Genomic DNA, 11,271 nt, shown 5'->3' on the forward strand with positions numbered 1-11,271 from the left:
TCTTGGTGCAGCGCCCCCACAGGCCAGGAGGGGAACAGGTTGGTTTGACTCAGAACCACAGCAGCTGGAGGTGGAGCAGATGATGGAGTTCTGGTTCCCCAAAAACTCTTAAGTGAAAAAACCCAATTTATCCCAGTTTGCCTCATAAAGTCTAATTTAAATCCACTCAGAGCCACTGCAGGTAAAAGCAGAACTCTGGACTGATTTAGTTACTGCTAACAGCAGCAGAGCAATAAAAGCTTATTTCATCTAATTATTCCTGGACAGGTGAAAAAATGACTCAGATTCTCTGTTTGGCCATGAAACATAACAGAATAAATCAAGTTTCAATGCAGTTTTAGTGCTGAGCTGAATCTGCATTTTCTATACTAGAAAAACTTTCTGTGAATCCGTCACCAGATGAATCACCTTCACTGAAACTCACTTTGTGTTTTTACCTTTTAAGCACTTTGTATTTGTATTGCACATTGAAAATGTGCTGTATAAAGAAAATTACCGTTACCTTTTCACCTTTTGTTCCTCTGACTGACCACTTTCACTTCAGGACCTGGAGTCAGACAGCTTTTCCTTCCACCTGGTCCGAAGGAGCGACTGGACTAATTCTGCAGAACCTGGACTCAATCCGGCGCTTTAATCCGATTTGCATGTTGATTCTGGGTTGAGCATCAACAGGACGCAGCTTTCAGAGCCGCGCTCACCTGGACGCCATCACATCAGCCACTGCATGCCGAGAGATTTATTTGTGCCCGTGTGGTCCAGAGGCCCGCCCACTGAGGGTTGGCATGGCGACATACATCACGCTGTGACCTCATATCCTGTCTGAAGGTGCGTGTCTCTGCAGGGACAGAAAGGCTCTGAAAGTTATTCTGACTTCGTCCTTGGAAAACTTTATGAACGTTTGAACAGAGATTTTATTAAAAGTCTGACTTTGAGCTTTTGGAGGTTTTTAGATATTATTTATTCTTAAAGTCAAATTTCTTTACAGTTTCTACTTTGTGTGGAAACCTGAAAACATCTGATGTTCAGTCAGCAGATGTCCTGAGGTGAACATAACCAAACACCAACAACAGCTGGATGTGGCGGTCGCCATGGCGACGGCAGGTTGAGGATTGACTGGATGTTTTCTGATGGAAAAACTGGTTTTGTGTTTATTTTTCTGTTGCCGTTACTCAAATCGTCGGCCATGTTTGTTTACGCTGTACTCCCGTCTGATCTCGAGACATTTCGTGAGATTTCCCATCTGAATGTTGGAGTGAAATCTGTTTGTTTTTGTGGCTTTTTGCGCCACTGCTGTCATGTTTGGAAACATTTTAAATTCCTGCTGGTTGCGTTTTTTACCAAACAGAAAGCAGAGTCAAAGTTCAGGAAGGGAGTTAAAGAATTTGCTCAGATGATCGTTTTTTATGAAATACAGGCAATATTTCAGTTTCAGTGGATAGAACCTGATTGCTCCATACGAACCCAGACAATGAGTGTAAGAGTGAAAACAACCTGAGAGGTCTGAAAGCCGCCGTCTGCAGCAACACAAACGAGGCGCCACAGCGGCCAGTTGCCACGGAGATGGTTGGCCCGGCTCTAAAGGGATTGAACGGGAATCAGACGGGATGCTGGACCGGGCCTGGTGTCGGACTGGTAACGCTCCAGCTGTGAGCTGTCCCACACTGCCAGCCCATAATACCCAGAATCCTTTGAGGGAAACACAGAGCTGCTGCAGGACGGCACTCAGCTGACCTCCTAAAAAAACAACTGAAATGATAAATATTCCAGGAGAAACGTCGTTTTTCCTCCTGAAGTTTAATTCTGGGACACCTGCAGAGTTTGAGTTCAAGTTATCGGATCAGCTTAGAGTCGGACATTTTTCTCCAGTTTTGATTTCAAAATCAGGAACACGTGAAATTAATAAATGTATTTCAGTTAAAATGTCATAAATATAAACCAGAGTTGAACCTTTTCTCCTCCTCACTGCTCCTCTAGACTAGCGGCAGCAGCAATTAGCAAACGCCTGGAGGAACTGCACATCTGGTTGTAAACGGCATCATGGAGCAGCTTTGCTGTGATGACAGAGCAGATTTTTAAATATATGGTGTGTTTAGTTCTGGTGACCCAAAAGGTTTCATCATGAACCAAACAGAACCAAAGAGATGCGTTTCCTCTTGGCTTTGCTGTTATAAACTGTCCAGGTGGATTTAGAAATAATAATTGTCCTACTTAAAGTTTGTTTCAGTCATCAGTTTATAAAAACTCCAGGAAAAATGTCCGAGTTCTTCGACTGACAGAAACGTCGGAGCTTCTGCTTTATTCTGTTTGTTTGTCTGATATCAAAGAGTTCGGCTGCTTGAAGAGTCGAACAGATCAATCCGAGATCTGAAGCAGACATGAAAGGACCGAAGCGAATCAGCAGGAAAACTCCTGAGAGGAAAGAAATCCGGACTGATTCCCGCTTCATCTGAAGGAGGAATCTGATTCCCATCAGTTATGATGATTGATATTTCATCCTGCAGGACGAGGCAGAAAACAGAAAACTGATGATCAACAGGAAATGATTTCCCGAATCCTTATTGGAGAAAACTTCAGTTCTGAGATTTTCATGTAAATGTCTGTTAATGGGTGAAGAAACGCAGACAGACCTCAGGTTTTAGTGATGTAACCACCAACATGTTCAAATGTTTAAACGCTGATGTGAGATTTATCTTTCTCCTGATCATCAGAGGGAAAACGCTGCGATAGCTTAGACACAACATGAGGACGTCTTTCAGTGAAGATGTCTGAGTAGAAACGGATCGGTCCACGTTACTCTGGCTCAGCTCATTGCAGAGACCAGATCCTGAAAATGGAAAACCTTCCCACAGTCAAAGTCTGCAGGATTAACAGAAACCAACGAGACGAAGAAACAGCAGCAGAGTTTACGATTCATCACCCAGTCTCTGTGGAAATGAGCAGGAAGGATTCGGTCTGTTTCCCTCGTTCAGTCCGGTCGACCCGGTTCTACTGGACCTAGATCATCTGCTCCACCTCCAGCTGCTGTGGTTCTGAGTCAAACCAGCCTGTTCCCCTCCTGGCCTGTGGGGGCGCTGCACCAAGAACCACTGAAGGAAACGACACAAAAACCTCTGAAGACACTGAGAGCAACTTCCTTCTTCACCAGATGGAAACAAGATGGAGGATTTTAGCGGTTGGAGGATTTCTCTTTAGGCTAAAGACCAGGAGCCATTTCTCCTGCTAGCGCTAGGCTAACATGTTAGCTTTGGTTGTATATTTACCCAGAATGCCCTGCGCTGTAGTCCACTTCCTGCTTTTGGAGCGGTCTTTGGTCCGCTTGGCGTTCACATTCAAACCAAACCCAGACTGAGGTTTGGAGGACCAGAGGTCAGAGGTCAGTTAGCATTCACACTTCACCAAGTGGGCCAGACTTTGACTAGGCAGACGGACTGGTTAAAGCGGACCGAACTGGGCCGGTGTGAATCATCCCTAAAGTCTGTCAGAATTGATTCGGTTCAGGTTGAGACGGATCTGAATGACTGGAGGAAAAGACGGNATTTACCCAGAATGCCCTGCGCTGTAGTCCACTTCCTGCTTTTGGAGCGGTCTCTGGTCCGCTTGGCTTTCACATTCAAACCGAACCAGAGTTCACTTCAACCGAACCCAGACCGAGACTTGGAGGACCAGAAGTCAGAGGTCAGTTAGCATTCACACTTCACCAAGTGGGCCGGACTTTGACTAGGCAGACGGACTGGTTAAAGTGGACCGAACTGGGCCGGTGTGAATCATCCCTAAAGTCTGTCAGAATTGATTCGGTTCAGGTTGAGACGGATCTGAATGACTGGAGGAAAAGACGGATAATCAAACATTTTCACTGTTGGACTGCTGAATATATCAAAACTAAATTATTGTGTTTCGAAACATTTTGTTGGCTCTCTGAACCAATGAGAGGATAGCTGGTCAAGATGCAGCCAATCAGAAAGCTGAGGACTGCTCAGTATGAAAGCATCAGATAAAGTAGAGCCTTCAGCACATGAACCTGATCTCAACGTAATTTTAACTGAATCTGAACCTGTTCTAAACATAAGGTGACGATGACGGTTCTGATAGATGAGACTCTGGTTCTGTCTGGTTCTGACAAGAGGAAACAACCACTTGTTTCCTCCATCAGTTAATATTCCTGAGTATTTTTCACCTTCCTGCTTAAATAAAAAAAATGTGATTCTGCCCTGAAAAAAAGAGAATGTTTTAAATTTCCTTCTCCTGTCTGGCTCCTTCTGCTTGTCTTCAGTCGCTCCTCATTTCTCCTCTTCATCTCTCCTTCCGCCTCCTCCTCTCTGGAACAGAACTGAAAATAATTGGTGAGGTGTCTAAAATGCTAATTGTTTGGGTTGCTAATTATCCCAACATATGCTGTTTGAAGTGTCTCCCTGTTATTTGCAGCTTTATGTTGCAGGCAGACGACGGCTGCAGGACGTTTCAGAGTCTGGTCGGGTTTCTGCGGCTGAAGCAGCTGGAAGATTCTGATCTGGAGCTTCGAAACTAAACATCTGTGTTCAGCATGTAATTAGTGAATTTATTGTCTGTAGCTCTTGTGTTTAGTAGCTAACGAGTGAACAAACACGCAGACAGAAACATTACTGATTATATTTAGAAAAAAGGCAAAGCAGGATGGATTCTGGGAAAATATTTCATTTCTCCTCAGAAAGACTTTCCTTTATTTTCCTCATTCATTCATTTCCTCTCTGCATCCACAGATCAGGGCTGCTGTGCAGCTGAAGGTCTGGTTGGGCAAAGACTGCCAATTAATAAATGTCAGCAGTAATTATTAACAAAATTAGTAATTATATCAAAGTTACCAAGTCAGGGCACCGCCTGATTACTGGGAAATAAATAGTTTTCATTCTCAGTGTGTGCTTATGAATATCTGCCTGATGAAGTTTAGATATTAAATAACAGTAGAAGAAGAAATGAGTCCAGCCCCGAATGACTCACGTGAAACAACCTTTTTCCTAACAGTATTAGCAAAGCTAGCTGCTACCTTTAGCATTAGCAGAATGTTTAGCTGAACACAAATTAGCCTGTTTTGAAGGACTAATTTTACAGTTTAATGAGAGGAGAAGAAAACAATACTAATAACACAAATTAACATTACTAAGCTAGTAAGTGGGGAAAGCTAGTAGTAGGGTAAGCTAATGACTTACCATTCCAGGAAAAGTGTTTATCTGTCATTAGCAGCAATGCTAACTAGCATTAGCATTCATGTCAGGCTCTGTTATTGGGAAGAAGCTGTAGTGTAGCAGAGAGCAAGAGGGAAGTTATGAGCAGCATTTACAAGAGGATGATTGGCAGTGCTGAGACCCTCCTCCTGCCTCTGATTGGTTGGTTGTGACGGCGGTGGGAGCAGAAGGTGGAGGAGATCATCGTCCCGTCCCACACTGTGGTGGATTTAATAAATATGTAGAAAACATATTTTATTTGTTTGTAGAAACAAAGCTTTTCAGCTGCCAGCAATCTGATAACATCTTTTTTTTTAAAGGTGAAGCGTTTTTTATATTTACAGGTTTTGATTAGTTCTTTAAACCTCAGTATCTGTTGGAAGCTGCAGGCCCCTGACTCTGCCTGGGGCCCTCCAGTTACGAGCTGATCCGACCCATTTAGTAGAGTAAGGTGTGATTACATCCTGCAGAGCTTAATTTAGATGGCAGCCGGGGATCGTCTGGTCTGCTGGGGGCTTCTTATTAAATCTATGCAGAAATCAATGAGAGGAGCCCATTGCTCCAACATGATTCATCTGGTGTTTGGTTAATCTGTCGACTTATAATGTGGTGGAAGCCATCACTGTTGTTCCTATTGGATGAAAGTAAACACAGCTCACCATGAGTAATAGGTTGTGACCTCCCTACACACACACACACACACACACACACACACACACACACACACTAAAACAGACACTTTTAATCTCAGAGAAATATGTGCCCACACTCACACAACGTAAAAGGGAAATATGAACCGAGTTGAACAAATAAAAGGAGTGAAGTGTGAATGCAACCTAACCGGATCCGACCCACTCGACACAGAAAACAAATTCACACCACGGACATTTTTATGAATTATTACTGTGTCATGATGCACACACACACATTCAGACGTGGCGGTATGCAGAGCGGCTCCCAGCAGGCTGAGAGACTAAATGAATGAAGCAAACGTCACGTCATCAATCCACATTTACCTCAACACACAGAACCGTCATGGTGCAGTTCTCCACCCAGACTGAGGGGGCGCTGCTGAGTGTTAAATCTCTGCCCATGTAAAAATCACAACAGATAATTTATTCCCATCTCTGTCATCCTGCAGAGCAGCTTCATCTGACAGAATCTGACGTCTTTAAAGCTGCTCTGCAGAGGTCAGAGGTCATTCAGAGGCGGCCTCTCACACACCTCATGGTTAAGAGGCGAACTGAGACTTATCTGGGTCGAAGGTGTGAGGTCTGTGTTGTTATCGCTGCATCATTAATATTTCATGTCAGAAACAGAAACCTTCAGCAGTTTTACTGTTTTCTCTTCCTGCGGTTCTGATTTAATCAGATCAACAACGTTCAGAACCTTCTGGATCTGCGGTTGGTACCGGTTCCTGTGAACATCTCGGGTTCAAAGGTTTTTCTATCGCGATAGGTCAAAGTGCAAACAAAAAAACATGATGGAAGATGAACTGCCGTAACGTTTTGGTTCAGTTTTTGAGTTTTTTGTCTTTTTGCCTGAAAGCTGATCGATGTTCCCTGATCTGCTCGGGTTTCAGGACGATCTGCCGCGCAGCAGACATGCTAATCTGCTTTATTCTTGGCGTCGCGTTGCTGGAACCCGACGACTAATCTGACAGCCGTCATCCATTCTGAATGAAAATTACAGTGATTGCAGCAAACAGGAGTGTGACAGGTAATTACTGGGAGCGTAACGAACACAGGAAGTCAGACAAAACTCTGTTCTGCACTTCCTTTAACACCAGACACGTCGTTCTAAAACCAGAGAATCCGGTTCCCTGTAATTTAGGGCCGTGAAACTGTCCACGCTCTCAGATAATAGAGTAATAACGGCTGCAGTGAAAGTTTGATTGCAGAGCTTCAGACAGATTGTTTTACATCTTTTCTGCTTTCATTTAATTACAGAACGGACAGCTGCAGAGGAACGGGGCGACAGCCAGCCAATCAGAGCCTCTCTCTCTGCATCACTTCCTCCTGGTTTCCTCATCCCATCATGTCTTCATTTCCTCGTCTGACCGAGACTCCAGGTGAAGCGACGCCATTCGGCTGCTTCTCCCTGAATCCTCATGGAACAGCAGCGAACTGCTCCTCCTCAGAGTCCGTCGCTCTGGAGTCTGTGAGCCTCAACTTTTCCTCTTCTTGCTGTTTTGATCCCGTCCAGAAACCTCAACGTGTTTCTGCTCATTCTTCCTTTTCCAGAATAATCTCTGAAATATCATAAAGGTGTAGAATTTGTTAAAAGCCTCAAAAATGAAAAAATAATCTGTCAGGAGTTAATTCATTAATCTGCTCATGATAATATCAGTTACCATGACGACGCAGATGATGCACAGCTCTACATTATGATCAACTCCTGCTGAACAGAAACTAAACTGAAGCTATTGGATCTAGAGCTATAACTCTAGAGCTATAACTCTAGAGTTATAGCTCTAGAGTTATAGCTCTAGAGTTATAGATCTAGAGTTATAGCTCTAGAGTTATAGATCTAGAGTTATAGATCTAGAGTTATAGATCTAGAGTTATAGCTCTAGAGTTATAGATCTAGAGTTATAGATCTAGAGTTATAGCTCTAGAGTTATAGCTCTAGAGTTATAGCTCTAGTCAGCTTCAGTTCTTCCAGCTGGAAACCAGAGATCAGGCTGACCTCTGACCTCTGACCTGAGCCTTCAGAGCCACATAGAGGCGGTTCCAAAGTGGGCCTTCTGTGGCCTGCAGAACATTTCTAATGTTTCTGTTTCGTCGTATTGATCAATCAGAAATCAATCCTGCAGCTGATTGATTTCTAATATCAGTGCTCACATTTCTGAAGCGGCTCAATGAAGAACAGATTAAAACTATAAACATCCTGGTTATTAAGCTTGTATTAATAACCAATAACAGAATTGAAAATGTTGCTGATTTTGTCGATATGCAGTTTATCTAATTCCATAGTTCATTAATTACAGACCCTGCAATTAAAAACTCACTGCGTCTCAGTGTTGCATCATTCCTGTTGTTCTCTAAATCAACATCAGATTCTAGATTATAAATCTCTGCTGGGTGAAGATGAAGCTGCAGCCTTTGACTGGACCGGCATGTGCAGAGCAGAGAGGAAATATGACAGCGAACATAACATATCCTGACACATCGTCTGTGATTTACTGCCTCTGTTTGTCTGCATCCAGGAACATTCCTGCCTCTTCCTCTCCTGCTGCTGCCAGAGGAACGAGACGCTGCGGCGACCAACCAGCACCGAGCTTCAGCTGCAGGTCCAGGGAAGAAGACAAGGAGGACGGGAGCTTCATCAGCGGTTCTGTTGGGTCAGAACCACCTGATCAAGAGACAGAGAGAACCAGGAGCTTCAGTCACACAGCTGTTGGTTCCCACCGGCGCCGCCTGACCCAACAGAACCAACAGAACCGCCTGAACCAACAGAACCGCCTGAACCAACAGAACCAACAGAACCGCCTGACCCAACAGAACCAACAGAACCGCCTGAACCAACAGAACCGCCTGAACCAACAGAACCAACAGAACCGCCTGATCCAACAGAACCGCCTGACCCACCAGAACCGCCTGACCCAACAGAACCGCCTGATCCAACAGAACCGCCTGAACCAACAGAACTTTGACTAGGCCACTCTAAAAGCTTAACTGTGGTTTTCTGCTTGAACTTCAGATCACAGCCTGCAGAGCCGACATGTTGGCTGAAGCTGTGATGGGTTTTTACAGCAGGAGCAGAAAAGTTTCACTGCCAACTGACCTGGGCGGTTTTGACCTCTGAACTCTCCCATGCAGGGGATTTTAGCCCTGAGGAACACCATCATGAAGGTCACGACTTGACAAAGGTCACGACTTGACGAAGGTCACGACCTGACGAAGGTCACGACTTGACGAAGGTCACGACCTGACGAAGGTCACGACCTGACGAAGGTCACGACCTGACGAAGGTCACGAACTGACGAAGGTCACGATTTGACGAAGGTCACGGCCTGACGAAGGTCACGACCTGACGTAGGTCACGGCCTGACGAAGGTCACGACCTGACGTAGGTCACGGCCTGACGTAGGTCACGGCCTGACGAAGGTCACGAACTGACGAAGGTCACGAACTGACGAAGGTCACGAACTGACGAAGGTCACGGCCTGACGAAGGTCACGATTTGACGAAGGTCACGACCTGACGAAGGTCCCGACCTGACGAAGGTCACGATTTGACGAAGGTCACGACCTGACGAAGGTCCCGACCTGACAAAGGTCACGGCCTGACGAAGGTCACGAACTGACGAAGGTCACGGCCTGACGAAGGTCACGGCCTGACGAAGGTCACGGCCTGACGAAGGTCACGACTTGACGAAGGTCACGACCTGACGAAGGTCACGACCTGACGAAGGTCACGATTTGACGAAGGTCACGACTTGACGTAGGTCACGACCTGACGAAGGTCATGCTGTTGATGGTAACAGAACTGCATTATCTACGAAAAGCAAAGATGAAAATCAAAGTTTCCCAGATCAGTGAACTCCCTCATTCTGAACATGCATGTAGCGACTGTGGAGAGGAAAAACTCACCTTTAACAGGAAGAAACCTCCAGCAGAACCAGAACTTGGCTCAGTACCGTCTGCAGGTTTGAGAAGACAGAGCAGAAGAACTGAACAGGAGGAGTTTCTATGTTAGATGGAAGGATCAGGTGATGGCAGCATTATGTCAGCCAGCCTCAGCCAATCAGAACGCCAGACCAGGTGGAGCTTCAATGGAGAGAAAAGACGGAAAATAAAAAACTGTACAACTCCAGAAATAACTCAGGAGAACCTCAGATATCTGTTAGTTTCTGATAACTAACAGATATCTGACTGATGCAGATGCCCGGCAGCATTCGTCATGCTGAGGTGAGTAAATCTTCATCAGCGCAGACAGAGCAGCTGCAGAGTGCAGCATATGATAAATTGGTCTCCAGGTTTCCTCAGATCTTTGATTTTTGGCTTTTTACCAACAGAAGGAAAACTGAGAGCAGCTTTTCCTTTTCTGTGTGAAGCTCTGCAGCTTCTTCTTCTCCTCTCCGGAAAGCAAACGGCTGTTTCCCATCCGCTGGGACAAAGGACAGAGTGATGGATCTGTATGAATGTGACACGTTTAATCTGCTGCTGCCCGACCCGGTCGTAACGGAAAGCGACAGGATGCTCCGATTCCTGCTGCTGATAGACTCAGATTACTGCTGCGGCTGGACAGACAAACCGCTTGTGAGGAGTTATATTTAGGTCCAGGTGGATGACGCAGCCATTAAACTCTCCTGGCTGTGAGATGGAAACGTTACGATCCTTAAGAGGATCTGATCGTTCCCACTGTGGTTCGACGCAAACAGATGTTTTTACTGCTGCAGAAATATAATTATCTTTGATCGATGCATCTCACCCACAAACAAACTCAACTTCCTGTAAAATACAAAACAGATCTGCAAAAACAAGATGGATTATGAAGTTATTAACATGTCCAGCAGAAATATCAATACTATCGGATCAATACTATCGCGGTAAGATCGATACTTTAGATTCAGTTTTATTTTTATCATTTACAGTGTTTTAGTTACTCAAATATAATTTTGATTTGCTCTCAAATTATCTTTTTTTCCCCACTTTATTCAGGAAAAATGCACAGAAATTTGTTTTGCTTTTTTGTTGTTAATTTATTATGAAAGTATTTTTGTAGGAACCTAAAACTTTGTTCAATGGAAAATCTACAAAAACACTTAACAAAATTTGTTAATATATCAAACTTAAACAAAAAGTATCGGTAACTCATCAATAATAAAATGTATTTTTGCTCTGATGTGCAGAAATGAAATAATCTTCTCTTTAGTTGTTTCTAAAAGGGTTTAAATGTTAAATTGCTGCAGTTTTTTCTAGTTTTAAGTGTTAAAATAATCCAGTGGTTCCCAAACTTTTTCTTCTGCGTTATTTACCGTCAGGGCGTTGCCTCAATTGCTATGTTTAATGGTGCAGACAGTGGTGGCTTCTTATATGAGCAATATGGGCAAATGCCCAGGGCGTTAT

General features: G+C 44.3%; 1 long non-coding RNA gene across 1 annotated transcript; it reads left to right on the plus strand.

The window, feature by feature from the left end:
• Positions 1–547: 547 nt before the first annotated feature.
• On the plus strand, positions 548–8,675 carry LOC103130000 (uncharacterized). The gene is made up of 4 exons (XR_475156.2): positions 548–825; positions 4,436–4,542; positions 7,148–7,358; positions 8,407–8,675. It is a non-coding gene; the product is annotated as an uncharacterized LOC103130000 (long non-coding RNA).
• The last annotated feature ends 2,596 nt before the right edge of the window (positions 8,676–11,271 follow it).

The sequence above is a fragment of the Poecilia formosa genome, unplaced genomic scaffold (genome assembly GCF_000485575.1).
Source record: "Poecilia formosa unplaced genomic scaffold, Poecilia_formosa-5.1.2 Scaffold597, whole genome shotgun sequence".
NCBI lineage: Eukaryota > Metazoa > Chordata > Actinopteri > Cyprinodontiformes > Poeciliidae > Poecilia > Poecilia formosa.